Below are 15,967 nucleotides of genomic sequence, written 5' to 3'. Positions count from 1 at the left end.
GCAGCTACTGCCCGGGAAGGACAAGGAGGCTCAGGGCCAGGCTGGGCCTCTTTCCCTGCTTCCTGAATCTCCCCCTTCTACAAAAGGCCTAGAGCCCAGGTTCTAATCCCTAGACTGGGTGGTTCCTTCTGTGCAGCGGAAGGAACCCTTGATGCCCTAAAGCCGGGGTAGACTGGCCTCCTGGCTATGGCCCCACAGTCCTCTGGGGCATTTGTTATCAGCTGATGACAGCTCACCCTTCCCAGCCTTTCAGCAGAGGAGTGACACCACTCCCGAGACCTTAGCCCTGGAACAAATGGGCAGTGGCTGCGGATAACAGCCACTAGCAAGTCTGACAGTGTCCCAAACAGGGACGCCTTTGAGGGTGAGGCAGTTCCTGTTACCCATGAGGTCGACAGGCCTCACCCAGTGCCACCTGGGGAACACCAGAAGGTTGGGCCCCTACCCCTCACATGGCCTTCCTGGAAGCCTCATTTGGGGCCTCTGGGCACACCAGCCCCCCGCTGGGTACCAGTCACCAGGGACCCGGGGAGGCCCACCGGAGCTGTAGGAAGGAGTTTCTCGGCCCCTCACCCTCATGATTCAGATCCTCAGGGGCACTAAGGAGGCCAGGGTACTGGGGCCAGAGGAGGAATCAGGGAAAGGGCTGGGCTGGGGGAGGAGGGGGGTGGAGAGAAGGAAGGGGGATGATGGAGCTGTAGCCCAGGCCCAGCTCACAGCAGGGGCACACGCAGAGGCCTACGGAACCCTCCTTCCTGCCCGCCTGCTCCAGCAGCCACCGCAGGGCCCACTGGTGACTCTCGGCATCCCTGCCCCCAGCCCAGGCAGGCCCACCTTGCTCACCTCCAAAGGTCCCGGGAAGGGATGTGTGGGTCTGGCTCCTCAGGCACGGTTCTGCTGCCTGATCTGTCCACCCCGTTGAATGGGGAACGTGGCGGCTGGAGCTTCTGACTTCCGCTCCCCTCTCCACACTCACCCCCCCCACTACTCCCCGCGGCCTCCGGGGCACCCCAGCTGCTCTGCACCTCACACTTCCTGCCCTGAGACGAGAGCCCCCGCTCCCAGGCCCAGCGCCTCTGGCCCCCTGCCCCTGTTCCTGGGGGTCCCCCACCTTCCACGGCCCAGAGTCAAGGGCCTGGGAAAGAAAGAGGAAGATGTAGTGCCCTGACCGTGACCACGCCCTGCCCCTCCTCCCTGCGGTTCCATCACCAGGTTCTCCTCTCTGCCCAGCTCTCAGTTCCTTGCAGGGCACCCACTGGGGCTCAGCAGAACCCTGGGGCTGGCAACGTTTCTTTTCCCATCGATGTGTATGTGGCTATGCCTGGTGTAGGCAATAATGGCCCTGGGTACAACTGTCCTGTAGTGACAAGGTGTCCCTCCATAGCCCCTGAGCCACCCCCCTCACCCATGTTATAAAGCATTGCTATATTCATGACTTGTAGCCAGAGGCAGGTTCAGAAAGGTTAAGCCACTGCAAGGGTTGCACAGCTGGGAAATCACAGAGCTGCGGTTAGAACTCAGAGCATCTGACCACATGCACCAACTCATCCATTCCCACGGCTGATTCTCAGTCAATGTCTGAGGGACACAGGTCACAGGTGTCCAGAATGTGAGGCTGAGGCTGGAGGAACCGCACTCATGGTACCAATCTGTCTTCCAGCCTGAAGCACCGCCCGCTTCCCTACTGACGGTCTAAAGACCATCCTGAGCGCCAGGCCTCATAAATCCAATGGCCCAGAAGATTCTTCAATGTGCAAGGCACTCAGACCCAGGCCAGCCTGGCCCACAGGGAAGAGGGTGTGGGGCTTCAGCTGCAGGCCAGCCCCCGCCACCCCACACCCCCAACCAAACACACAGGGCGAGGAGGCCACAGGGACATGCCTACCAGGCCTTTCTCTACCACACTCTGGGGACCCAGAAGCCTGGGATTCTCTACTTCCCAGACCCTCAGGGCACCTACCCATCTCCCCTGCAGGGGACACTGCATCACTGTGCAGACTAACCTGGGGGAGGGGGAAAGACAGAGAGGGGATGGACAGGGCCTGGACCTCGGGCGAGTCCCCCCCCTCCATGCACAGGCTGTACCAAGCCAGGGACGGGAAGAGAAAGAGTAGGGGCTAAAGGCTGGGGTGGGTTCTGCTGCCACAGCCACGTTCAGCAGAGGCTGAGAATCCTAATTCAAACCTGGATCTCCAGGTCATAAGTAAAGTGGGCAGCAGGAGAAGAGGACACACGTCTTATATCAGTGCCTCGGCTGCAGTGTTACAATATCCACATATCCAAACACAGGAGGGGGCCTCCACTGCTCACTTTCTGGGGCTGACGCTGTTGGAGGTAGGCTTATCTCCAACTCAGAGCAATGCAAACCCAGCTCACCCCCTCCCCAAGCTGCTCCTCCGGTAGGGAGATTTTATTTTTGTTTTGTTTTGTTTTGTTTTGGGCCACACCCACAGCATATGGAAGTTCCCAGGCTAAGGGTAGAATCAGATCTGCTGCTGCAGGCCTACACCACAGCCACAGCAACACCGGATCCTTAACTGAGGATTGAGGCCAGGGATTGAACTCACAATTTCATGGTTCCCTAGTCACATTCGTTTCCGCTGTGCCACGGGGGGAACGCCTGCAGGGGGAGTTTACATCGCTATGCCCAGCCAGCGAAGCCAGAAACCTAGTCACCTTGACCTAATGCAGACCCTCCCTCAGGCTTCCAGCCTCACAGAGGCTCCAGAATGTGGCCGTGGCTCAGCCAGCACTGGCTCTGTGTTGTCCCCACGTGAGAAGCTGCTCTCTATCAGGACTAAAACTCCAGAACCCTGTCCTTAGGTTCTTCCAATCTAGTGACAGACAGAAAATAAACAAGGCAGGAAGTAATCAACGCGCGATTATAAACCGTGCCTCATGCTGGCCACGGAAGGGGTGGGGAGAGAGGAAAATGAGCATCGGGCAAGCCCACTGACAGGGGACACCAGGGGTACGCTATGCCCGTGAAGGGCAGCCAGCAGATGAGAAGCATGAGGTGGGCATTTGGGGCAGATGTCTAATTTCTTAACCTGAGACTAGAAAGGTCTCCGGGAGGTAACGGAACAGAAAACAGAAAGCCAGCCAGTGTGGCTGGTGCAGCTGGCTGAGGGGAGGGTGGGAGAGGAGGATGGGGTCACATCCCACAAGGTCCCCAGGGGTAGCCAGGGTGCATGTAAGCAGGGAAGTGACAGGTGTATTTATTTTTAAGATCGCCTGCTGCTGCATGGAGCATAGACAGTTGAGGACTCTGTGAGGGCAGGAAGACCAGACAGGGGCTGTGTGACAGTCCAGGGGAGGTGGGACATTGGCTTGAAGCAGAGTCAGAAAGGGCAGAGAAGGGGAGACAGAGGATGTGGGATCTCTATTGGGGATGCTTGGTAGAACCTGCTGCTTAAGTGATGACAGAGAAGTCAAGGGTGACTTCTGGATTTCTGTATTCTTCTTCTTCTTCTTTTTTTTTGTCTTTTTAGGCCACACCTGTGGCATATGAAGTTCCCAGGATAGGGGTCGAATCTGAGCTGTAGCTGCTCACCTATACCACAGCCACAGCAACGCAAGATCTGAGCTGTGTCTTTGACCTACACCACAGCTCACGGCAATGCTGGATCCTTAACGCACTGAGTGAGGCCAGGGACTGAACCCTCCTTCTCATGGATGGTAGTCGGGTTTGTTAACCACTGAGCCATGATGGGAACCCCTGGATTTCTGGCTTGAACAACTGTATGATGGTCATCATATTTACAGAGCTGGGAAAGAATTGGGGAGCTGTGGCTTAGGGGAAAGAATGAAGAGAGTTTCGTTCTTTAAATACCAGGCTTGAGATCTGGGTGAGGAACTCAGGCAGGAGGAGGAGCTCGCCCCTGGAACTGACAGGAGAGGCTGGGCTGGGAAAAGGAGCCCAAGGGTGACCAGCAGGGAGGTGGCCCATTCTTCCCCAAGAGAAGCCTGCACAGCAGGCGAGAAGGGGCCGACAGGAGCTGAGAGAAACACTTGAGAGGGTGTGTCGTCACCCAAGACAAGAGAGGAGAAAGATAACTTCAGAAGGAGGAAGTGGTGGGCTGTGTCAAATGCCACTGGAAAGGGTCAGAAGATAAAGAACGAAGTGACTGCTGACCATGGCCACATGGAGGTTACAGACAAGCCGGGGTCGGGGCAGGAGGCACAAGGCGACAGAAACCAGGTAAGCAGGAAGTGAGGGCTGATGAGGACCCCTGAGGAAGGGGGTCTGGTCTCTGCCACGTCCCAGCACCCACCCCACCCCCTGCCAGGCTGGCTGGGCTCACTGGGCCCACTGGGTCAGACACACTGCAGATCAGGCCCGGGGCCAGTGCTCAGTTTCCTGCATGTGCTTCTGAGTCTCCATCCTTCCCTTGACTTCTCAAGGGTGAGGACTGGTCCCTTCACCTCCATTGCTGCCCGGGTGGTACAGGAGAGGGGCTGGCTCACCAACCGTTTGATGAATGAAAGAGGAGGAAAAGCGGTTCGGCTTCCATTGCTCCATCCCATCAAGCACTATGGTGGGAAGTGAGATGGGCCTCTTCCCCTTCCTCCTGGGCACTGGGTCTCCTGGGTGTTGGGTGTATATCTGGGGGGACTTGGGGTGTGGCTGGGGGAGGTTCCGGCTTACTGCACACTCCAGGAAGAGTTCCATCTCCTGAGAACTTTCACCTCCTTCCCAAGGTGCAAAACTTGACGGGGGGTGGGGGGGGAGCTCTACAAGGAGGGCCCCCCAGCTCACAGGGAGTGCAGCCCTGGTTTGGGCGGACCAGGGAAACTGGCTCCTGTCCCCAGAGTCCCTGCCTGCAGTGAGCTTTTATCAGCTGTGCCCCCTCCCACTCCTGGGGGCCCCCGCCCAGCTCACCATCCCCCTCCCCAGGGCCCAGCAGACACACAGCCTCCTGCCCTGACCACAGCCCTGGAGGCAGGCAGCCTTGCCTGGCAGCCCCTTCCGCCCCCTCCCTCGAGGTGAGTGACTTCCTGTTTGCCTGCGGAGGAAGCCGCTCAGCACAGGTGGGGAGGTGGCTGGCTCACAGACTGAGCGAGTATGGGGCAGTGGAACCCACTTTCCAAGGAAGCACACGCCCTGCCCCGTGAGAGGCAGGGGGGTAAGGAAGGGAACCGGCACCTGACTGATAACTACCTCTCACAGAGGGCCTCTCGGCGCCTACATGCACCCGGCCCCTCGCAGGCAGTATCGCCAAACCCAAGAGCCTGGTGTGGCAGTGGGGCGTTACTACCTCCATGCTACAGACGAGGAGACCGAGGGTCAGAGTGGTCACTCAGGCTGGATTTGAGCCCACGACTGCCAAACCAAAGACACTGTGTGCTATACCCTGTTGCCATCTGCATGCTGCTGATACAAAGAAGCAGGGCTTCCTTCCTTCCAAGCAAGCAGGCCTACTGAGATCCCTGCCTGAGCTCACTTCTACAGCTCAAAGCTTATGAAAATCCTAAGTGGATGGACGCTTACTGGCTACTGGGCAGGATGAGAGCTGAGGCCAGAAGCATCTCCGTGTGCCCCTGTGTCCCTGAACTTGTCTCTGAAAAGGTTCCTCTAGGGAGACCTGGGAGTGAGGCAGACACATGCCCCTTCCCTCAGAAAATGCCCTATTCCCTCCTAGTTCTCTGGTCTCCCCAAGTCTAGGCCTTCAGGGAGGTCAGACACCTGCCTCCCTAAACATTCCTCTGCCAGGTTAGAGAGTGACAGTCCACTGGCCAACTGGGCTGTGGGCTCCCTGGGAATCAGAGCAGAGAACTGCGGGGGGCGGGGGGGTGTAGGGCCAGGGTGAGGGTCTCCAGGGACTGAGGCCCCCGCAGGGCCCCTGTGCCCCTCCCTGATGCCTGCGATCTTAGACTGGGAGGGAGAAGTCTCTCGGAGGCAGGGCAGTGAGTAAAGGAGACATGGTCCAGCAATAACCCCCTCACCAACTGCCCTACACTCATGGGCACCAAAGCTGCCCTTGTTTTCCTGGGGAAGGGCAGGAAGTAATACTTACAAAAGAAAGGGGGTGACAAGCTTCTGTTTCTTGGACTCAGTTGCCCAATCCCCTGGTGGGCACAGTAACCTTGGGAGGCATCCCCACCTGGCTTGTGGACAGGTGCCCAGGCCACAGCTCCCTGCCCCTCTTCTTTCTTGGCAAAGTCTGGCCCCAGCTGCTCTCTCCCTGCTCGGCTTCCTCAATCCCACCCTATGTTTGCAGATGAGCGCTTTCCCTGCAGCCACTGGTCACATGTAAGCAACAGGTAGGGCATAACAGTTAGTCACCTCCGTCCCGGAGCCTCCTTGGCATCCAGAAGATGCTCACAAGCATCTCTTGAAATACACATGTGTTAAGATCCTTATAAAAGCAAAAATGCTTGCAATCTCTACATCCACCAGGAACCATATAAATCAATTCTGGTAGAGGAATCTAATTTAAAAAAAAAGATACAAATGAGCTTATTCACAAAACAAACAGACTCACAGACTGCAAAATCAAACCTACAGTTACCAAAGGGGAAATATAGGTAGGGGAGATAAATTAGGAGCTAGGGATTAACAGATACACACTATTATATAGAAAAGAGATAACCAACAAGGACCAAATGTACAGCACAGGGAAATCTACTCAATATTCTGTAATGACCTACATGGGAAAAGAACCTGAGAAAGAGTGGATATTTGTATTTGTATATAATTCACTTTGCTATATACTTAAAAATAACACATCGTTAATCAACTATACTCCAATAAAATATTTTTTTAAATGAGCCATATGGTGAACCTCGGCAACCTCTAACTATCTTGTTTTTGAGGAGTATTTTGTAAAGTGGAAAAGATTCTCATGGCATATTATTAAGAAAACTGATTACACATTCAGTACGGTCTTAATTTCTAAAATATCTAAAATTTCTGGATATCTATGCTTGATAACAATACACATGATTTGAAGCTCTTTATGTTTTCTTCATATGTACCTGTCTAAAAACAAATATGTTATCAGCAAAAAATAAAAGTATTAGAAAATTAAATTGGTTGAATTAAGTAATGATTGAATTTCTCTGCTCATTTTAAAGACCAGGATATTCTTGGTGTTCCCTTGGATGCACTGGGTTAAGGATCTGGTGTTATCACTGCAGCAGTGGGGGTCGCTTCTGTGGCATGGGTAAGAAGACTCGGAGGTCTCTGCCCACCCTCGTTTCCTGCCCCACTCCCCACCATGCCCAGTTGCGAGTGGGGGCTGAGAAGGGGTATGAGATGTGGGGGTGGTGCAGGAGAGGGTCTGCATGGGTCACCCCTCACTGTTACTACCTCTCAACTGGCTGTAGTTCGACCTCTCTGATGCTGGCGTAGGGACCTATACCCCAGAACTGGTATGAAGTCTATTTTAAGATGAAGACATTGGCGATCTGACAGATGTAGTAAGAAGCTTTCTCAGAACTTCTCTTATCTCACCAAAAGAAGCAACTTCTGAGAAATAAGTCTGCCATAAATTTCTTCTACAGGGCAGGAAAGAATTCAATAAAACCTACCTCAAATCCCTTTTCTAGGATGTATGGCCCAGAAAGTGATAGGAAAAACACCCATGCTGTAGAGACAAACACCACTAGCTTTCTCATTTATTTTAAAAAACCCATTTATCTTTCCTAAAGCAATCTATTTGTCCTTCCCCCTCCCTTTCTCCTATTAATTTAGGTGTCCTTTAATCCTTTAACAAGCCAACTACTTCTTTGACTGGCTCCCATGTGCAGGCCAATAAACCTTTTTCTACTGTTAATCGTTTGTTGGGGTTGTCAGTTTAATTTGCAGGTTCCGGTGACTACATCTTAGAGGGTAGAAGAAAAGATTTTTTTTTTTTTTTTTTCATGGCTGTACCTGAGGCATATGGAAGTTCCATGGCCAGGAACTGAATTCAAGCTGCAGGTGTGACCTATATTACAGCTGCAGCAATGCCAGGTGCTTTAACCTAATGTACCACAGTGGGAACTCCCAAAGTTTTTTCTTCCCCTCTCCAACAAAGATTATCTCCTCCATGAATCTAAAGCTCTATTTGCCTAAGTAGGCATATGGTACACCTGATTAACATTTTTAATAGTTAAGCATGTATTTGAATATGAGTAAAAACCTATGATCTCATAGATATTGCTAAGGACCACGCTAAAGTAAACAATGCCTACTTTACATTGTTTTTGTCAGATTGTGTGTATGCAAGGAAAATATTAAATAAAATATTATTTGGTGGCCAAGCAGGGGGAAGGGAATGGGATGGACTGGGAGTCTGGGGTTAGTAGATGTAACGTATTCCATTTAGAATGGGTGAGCAATGAGGTCCTGTTGTATAGCACGGGAACTATATCCAGTCTCTTGGGATAGACTATGATGGAAGATAATATAGGAAAGAGTATGTATATATGACTGGTCACTCTCCTGTACAGCAGAAATTGGCACAACACTGTCAATCAACCACAGTAATAAAAAATAAAGGGGAAAAATAGCATAGATAGAAACCTCTTAAGTCAAAAATCATGACAAGCTATGCCAACCAGGATACACTCTGTGCAGACGAATGCAACCTTTCAAGCACTTACTCTTTGGGAGGAAGAATTGAGGGTCTTTCCTTCTTCCTTCTTTAATCAGACATTAATTGATGAATAGGAATTCAGGTGTACAATTAGTAGGAAGGCAAGGCTCTGGGGTTGCATAAATGACAGAACAGGTATGCTCTGACCCAGTGAAAGAGGAAGCCAAAACTCAGAGCAGGGCACTTCCAGGGGCCACTCGAAGGGTCCAGGGGCCTGGACCTAAGTCTGCCCAGAGCCACAAAACCCTGGGCTCCCGAGGTGCTCTGTGTGCCAGCTGGAGTGTATGATCTTTCTCAATAGGTGCCCACAGGCACAGAGGGGCAGCCTCTGGCTGGCACAGCACTGGGGTCCCTCCCTGGGGAGGGAGCCTGCACACCTGTGCTCCCTGAGGCCCTTTCACTCCAGTGGGCCTCAGCCCTTCCACGCATCCCCCAAGGGCGCGCTGAGCGAGGCCAGGAAGGTAGGGACCCTCCTTGGACATCCTGGTTTGTAAGGGCCCTAATTCCACCCCTGTCCAGGCTTCAGTGCTGAAAGGAGGCTTTCCTGAGGTCGGGATGCCAGCAAAGGGCAGAGTTCAAAAGTGCATCTGGGCCTCCCTGCTGGCCCAGCTTGTACATCCACTTCTTTTCCCTGCATACCTGCCCTGGGCTTTGTTTCAGCCAGGACTCTTGCCCTGAACGCTCTCCTATGGTGACCTCACTCCCTCCCCCTCCACATTCATCTCTTACCTACACACCCAGGGTTCATGAACCCTCCCCAGCCCGGGGAATCTTCTAACCAGATGAGCAGGACTTCAGAATTAGTAGATGCCCAATTGCCTGTCCATGTGCCCGCGACTGTGGCTCTCCTTCCACATGAGTGCCCAGGCCTGCCCTCCAGGGTCCTGTCTGTGGGATCACATGAGCCCAGCTTCCTGAGTTCTCAGGCTGGACACCACCCTAGACTCCTCATGCCCACAGCACCCAGTCCTGCTGGTCCTCCCTCCCTGGCAGCCCCACTGCTCCCCTCTTATCTGGAGAACACTGGGGACCTCCTGCCTCTCGAGTTCATATTCATGGTCCACCACAATTCACCTCCAGGAGATGGCTCCTGCCCTTGAAAACCTTCCTGACCGACCCCACCCCACTGCCTCACCCCATCGCCTTTAGGGAAAGCCCAACACTGGCATTTGAGACCCCCAGCCTCTGCAAAGACCACACCTCACCCTGTACCGAGACCCCAGCAGTCTATGGGGCTCCCCTGAGCGTTCCTGGAAATTTCACACATTGGTGTGTCCCCATGCTGCACTCCTGGTCAGCTCTGTTCCCTTCCACATCCTCCTCTCCACCTGCCTGACCCTCTTCATCTTCCATGGCTCACCCCCATCATGCCATGTCTCCAAACAAGATTTCTAGACCATGCCAGGGAGCATCAATGGTTACGATAATTCCCTAACTCCAGCCACAGAATGTAGTGCAGCAACCAGAAACGACAAACCAAGTATCCAGACAGCAGCCAGATAAATCTTAAAAAACAGCATCGAGTTTGAAAGGAAGCTCGTATTTGTAGCACAATACAATGTATGTAAGTCTGCAATATGTGTATACATAAATCAACAGCATATATTTCTCGATAACAGTCCAGATCCTGGGATACACACATCATAAATACATCGGAGTAGCTGCTGCTCCCAAAGGCAGGGATAATGGCCAGTGGGACCAGAGATAATGGATGAAAAGGAAATCACAGTAAGACCCCTTACAGTTTTTTTTTTTTCTTTTGGCCACTTTTTGGCCACTCCACAGCCCATGGAAGTTTCCGGGCCAGGGATCAGGTCCGAGACACAGTTGTGACCTACGCCTCAGCTGTGGCAATGGCGGCTCCTTTAACCCACTGTGCAGGCTAGGGATCGAACCCGTGTCTTGGCACTGTAGAGATGCCACTGATCCCACTGAGCCACAGCAAGAACTCCCCCCTTATAATTTGATCATAACAAGAGAAAAATCCAAGTTGCACCACAGGCCAAGGATGTGAACAGTCTGCAGGGGAGAAAGACAAAGGGCTTAAAACATATGTGAGACTCACACACTGCTCACTATTAAGACCCATTAAAACGACAATGGGACACCATTGTTTCATCTGTCAAATTGATGAGAACAATTGATGACACAGAGTTGGCAGAGCCTTGGGGAAGCACACAATCCAGGGAATAGTAAGTCAGACCGCACCTTTGAAAACAGGCTGGCAGCATCGGTTGAAATCTAAAATATCCAGAGCTTTTCGATCACTAATTCCGTGTTTAGGAATTTCTCCTGCAGAATTTGTCACAGAAGGGAGCAAAAATGTAGATATAAATCTCCTTCGTGCAAACAAAGAAACAAACATGGGGGAAACAATTGAGAAGACCATAACAGAATGACTAAATAAATATGGTCCATCCATTCAACATTACACATTTTTTTTTTCTTTTTAGGGCTGCACCCAAGGCAGATGGAAGTTCCCAGGACAGGGGTTGAATCGGAGCTACACCAGAGGTATAGGGGTTGCTGGCCTACACCACAGCCACTGCAGCACGGGATCTGAGCCACATTCGCAATCTACACCACAGCTCGTGGCAAAGCTGGATCCTTAACCCACTGAGCAAGGCCAGGGATTGAACCCACATCCTCATGGATACTAGCCAGGGTCATTACTGTTGAGCCACCATGGGAACTCCTTACATACTTTAAAAGGGCGGAATATATCTATTTGTCCAAACCAGAATAAGTATATTAAAGTGGGAAAAATAATACTCAAGGTTCAGACCTGAGTATTATTACTATTTGTGTAAGAAGGGAGGAAAAAGAGAAAAAGCATAATACATACATTCTCCTTTACAAACAGAACGTTTCTGCAAGTATCTCAACTGCCTCTGAAGAGGACTGGAAATCAGAGGACAGGAGAAGGAAGGAGATTTTCATTGTGTTCTCTAAGGGCTGTTAAAATGAACATTACAAAAAAAAAAATTAACACAGACAAGTAGCACCTTTCAAATACTCTTTAAAGAATTTTTGGAGCTCCCATCGTGGCTCAGCAGAAATGAATCAGACTAACATCCATGAGGATGCAGGTTTGATCCCCGACCTCAATCAGTGGGTTAAGGATCCAGCCATGAGCTATGGTGTAGGTCACAGATGTGGCTCAGATCTGGTGTTGCTGTGGCTGTGGTGTAGGCCGGCAGCTATAGCTCCGATTGGACATCTAGCCTGGGGACCTCCATATGCCTCAGGTGCAGCCCTGAAAAGACCAAAAAAAAAAAAAAAAAAAAAACAACAAAAAAAATTAATGCATGCAAATGTCTTAAAAAGAAGAAAAGAGATGGAATGCACCCATACCTCCTGCTATCTTCTAACCACCTCCTGCTGGGAGGCCCCCTGGAGACCCCCTCCACTGCACAGAATCATCCCTTCAGCCAAAACCTCTTCTTCTCCCTCTCTCAGGACACTTGGCTCTAAAACTGCACCACTTGGTTATAAATCCCGATCCTTCACTTACTAGCTGTGTAACAGTGGGCAGCTTTGTGATTCTCTCTGGGCGTCAGTATTTCATCTGGGAAACAGGATAACATATACCTCACAGACTTGCTGAGGACAATTTGTGTTTGCACATAAGGGGCTCAAAGAAAAGCCTGGCATAGAATACATTCTCAGTACACTTCTCTGTTTAAGTCTGCTAATAATTTTTTTTTTTCTTTTTAGGGCCACACCTGTGGCATATAGAAGTTCCCAGGCTAGGGGTTGAATTGAAGCTGCAGCTGAGGCCCAGGCCCTAGACAGCAATGCCAGATCCGAGCCGCATCTGCAACCCACGCCACAACTTGTGGCAGCACCAAATTCTTAACCCACTGAGTGAGGCCAGGGATCAAACCTGAATCCTTATGGATACTAGTCGGGTTCTTAACCTGTTGAGCCATACCGGGAACTCCGTAAGATTATCCTTTTTAAGAATAAAAGAATAATGGAATTTTCCTAGAAGGCAATAGTTTTTCTCCCTATATCCAGTTTGCAGTGTTTACTGATTTGGAAAGTGCCACTTTAGCCAGAAATTTTTTGTTTTTTTTTTTTTTTTTTTTGCATACGGAAGTTCCTGGGCCAGGGATTGAATCTGAGCAGCAGCCGTGACCTATACTGAAGCTGCAGCAATGCCAGATCCTTTAACCCACTGCACTGATCAAGCCTGCTCCTCTGCAGTGACCCAAGCTGCTGCAATCGGATTCTTTCTTTTTTTCCTTTTTTTTAGGACTGCACCCGAGGCATATGGACGTTCCCAGTTAGGGGTTGAGTTGGAGCTACAGCTGCTGGCCACAGCCACAGCTGCTGGCCACAGCCACAGCCACAGCCACGAAGGATCTGAGCCTCGTCTACAACCTATACCACAGCTCACGGCAACGCCGGATCACCAACCCACTGATTAAGGCCGGGGATTGAACCAGTGTCCTCATGGATACTAGTCGGATTCATTTCCGATGAGCCACTATGGGAACTCCCTGAAGTTGGATTCTTAACCCACTGTGCCACAGCAGGAATTCCCAGCTGCTCTGCTTTTGTTCATTGCATTTATCTGACATGACATTGAAATTGTTGTTATTGTTATGATCCATTTATCTCCATCACCAAACAAGCTCTGTGAGGGGAAAGGCTCTCGGTTCAGGAATGTATCCTTAACACCCAGAATACAGCCTCACATACGCGCCTCAGTATTTGCTGTATGAATGAGCAAATAAGTGAGTTAACAGGATATGTCTTCTAGGGAAGCTTAAATCTCTGCCTCAGATTCAAGCCTCCCAACAAGAAGGACACGCTAAGGACTCCAGAGAGGGGCTACTCACCCCTCGTCCGTTGCTCATGGACCCCCTGTAGAAAGCTCACCTGCTCATGGTCACAGATGATATTCTATTCTGTGCCCCAGAGTCTGAGGGCCTGACAGTATTGCTGTTTCCCCACCTCATTTAGAAAGCCTGCTTCTGAGCTTTTCCAGCTAAAGGCCAAGTTCTCTGATTTGTTTCACAGTCATGCTCATCATCATCCTGCTTTATTTTGTTTCACAGCATTTATCACTCTCAGAAATAATGCGATTCATCTGCTAACTGCCTATTTCCTCTCTTGCACAAGTCACGTAAACCAGAGCAGAGGTATTCCCAGTGCCTATGAGCATGGTTAGTAGTTTTCAGGAGCTGGGGATTAGCAGAGTCAAACTAGTAAATACAGGATGGATAAACAACAAGGTCCTACTGCATAGCACAGGGAACTATCTTCAATATCCTGTGATATGCTATAATGGAAAAGAATATGAAAAAGAATATATATATGTGTATATAACGGAATCTCTTTGCTATACAGCAGAAATTAACACAACGATGCAAATCAACTATACTTGAATAAATTTTTTTCCCTTTTTTTGGCCACCCATGGCATATGGAGTTCCTGGGCTGGGAATCAGATCCCAGCCACAGCTGCAACACACACTGCAGCTGTGGCAACACCGGATCCTTTAACCCATTGTGCTGTGCAGGGGATCAAAACTACGTCCTGGTGCTGCAAAGACACAGTTGAGCCCGTTGAACCACACTGGGAACTCCTTCAACGAAATTTTTTAAAAAAGTAATTGGGAGTCCCCATTGTGGTTCAGCGGAAACGAATCCAACTAGGAACTATGAGGTTGCGGGTTCGATCCCTGGCCTCAATCAGTGGGTTAGGATCTGGCGTTGTTGTGAGCTGTGGTGTAGGTCGCAGACGCAGCTCAGATCTGGTGTTGCTGTGGCTCTGGCGTAGGCTGGCAGCTCTAGCTCTGATGTGACTCCTAGCCATATGCTGCAGGCGCAGCCCTCAAAAGACAAGACAAAAAAAAAAGTAACTGGCACTCAGTAAATATATGTTGAATGAATGAATGCCTGACTCTTCAGACCCCTCACACAAGGGAAACACCACATCTGGGAGAGAAGAATGAATCACTCAGCGCTGACTGCTGTCTAAACCTGACCTTGGTGTGTTTCTTATGTAGAAGGGCTCAGAGACATCCAATTAGTTGCAAATTACATTCAATCAGCTCTGAACCAGGGGAAGGACTGGGCTAATGAGGTTCAAGGGCAGGTGGAGCCCCCAGCTGCTCAGGCCTTCATGTTGATGCTCCCTACCTGACCTAGACTTGCAGGACATGTACTGAGGGGTTTGGACCCATGACCCGCATGCACTGAGCGAAGCAGTGCACCACCTTGCAGCCTGGGGAAAAAAAAATCCAGCCAAGAACTCACAGCCCTAGCTCCACTGTTCTATTGAAAGATGCTAAACTCAATCCTAGGGCCAGAAAGAAGCCTAAGGGGGAATGTGAGTTTGTCAGCTGAGCAAATGCTGTTTACCTTCTTCGGAATTCTCTGATCTTTTCTGACCAGACACACCCAGAAGGGCCAAGCAAAGGGCCCAGCATCCAAGGGAGAGCACTCCTGGGAGGCAGCCGGGCAGGAGGGCCAGGCTTGAGCCCGGCAGGGAGCAGGAAGGGTGGCTCAGCTGGGTCAAGGGCCTACAGGCCACTGAGGCCAATGGGAGATAGGGAGGAAGGCCCTCAGTGTCGCCCAGCTATGATGCTAGATGGTTTTAAGGGTTCCTCCAGCTCTCCAGCAGGGCCTGAGCCCAGATGTACCCAGCCTGGCTGGAGGAGCCTGTGGAGCCAGCACACCCAGGCCAGGGCTGACTTTCCCAGTGGGCCACAGCGTCCCCCTGCTGTCCCTGTCTCCGCCCCTGATGCGGTTGAATTCTGAGCAACCCCCAATCGCCCTCACCCCTCCCGCCACCTCTTTCTGCTCCTCTGGCTGCACAGGTGCTCCCCCTGCTCGGAGTCCCCGGTGCACTCTCCCCATCGAGGACACACTGTCCCCACGTGCCCTTACCCTTGTCCCACCGGGCTCCTGCTCTGGCCTTCCACCTGTCCGGGCGTCCCATGGCGGGGGTGTGGGGGGTGCTGCGGCGGGGCTGCTGCGCGGGGTGGGGGCCAGGCCTGCCGTGCTCGGCGCTTGGCTCGCGGGAGGGACTGGGTTTCCGGCCGCGAGGAGACGGAGGGCGGCGGCCCGGCGGGCGGCGCGGGGCGGGGCGGGCGAAGCCGTCCGACTGGTCTGACCGCGGCGGCGCAGAGCCTGGCGCCTCCTGCACGACCTACGCTGTCCCCGCGGCCAGGCTGCTGGCGTCCCAGTCCTCCTCCAGCCCAGAAACCAGCCAGAAACCCAAGCCCGACCCTGACGTGTGCGCGCCCCCAGCGGGGTCATAATCAGGGTCCCTCCAAACCCATCCTATAAGATTTCTTTCGGGGGCGCAAGAAAAATTGCATTGAGTTCAGAGTTTCAGCAGTCTGTAACTTGACTGACGGAGAACTTTAG

At 51.7% G+C, this 15,967-nt stretch overlaps 1 protein-coding gene across 4 annotated transcripts in view; it reads right to left on the bottom strand.

Annotated features, from left to right (window-relative positions):
• Positions 1-15,628, bottom strand: part of PSD4 (pleckstrin and Sec7 domain containing 4) — a 36,834-nt gene extending 21,206 nt beyond the window's left edge. The window contains exon 1 of one of the 4 annotated variants that reach the window (XM_047766163.1): positions 15,485-15,628. The gene's annotated coding sequence lies outside the window, so the exon portion shown is untranslated. Of the gene's footprint in view, positions 1-834; positions 1,146-15,484 lie in introns of those variants that run through there. The other 3 variants (XM_047766167.1, XM_047766166.1, XM_047766164.1) reach the window with 3 other exon arrangements.
• Between the last annotated feature and the right edge of the window lie 339 nt (positions 15,629-15,967).

The sequence above is a fragment of the Phacochoerus africanus genome, unplaced genomic scaffold (genome assembly GCF_016906955.1).
Source record: "Phacochoerus africanus isolate WHEZ1 unplaced genomic scaffold, ROS_Pafr_v1 Scaffold_5, whole genome shotgun sequence".
Classification (NCBI taxonomy): Eukaryota; Metazoa; Chordata; class Mammalia; order Artiodactyla; family Suidae; genus Phacochoerus; species Phacochoerus africanus.
Note: the sequence above shows the minus strand (reverse complement) of the source record. Positions and strands in the feature narration are given on the sequence as shown.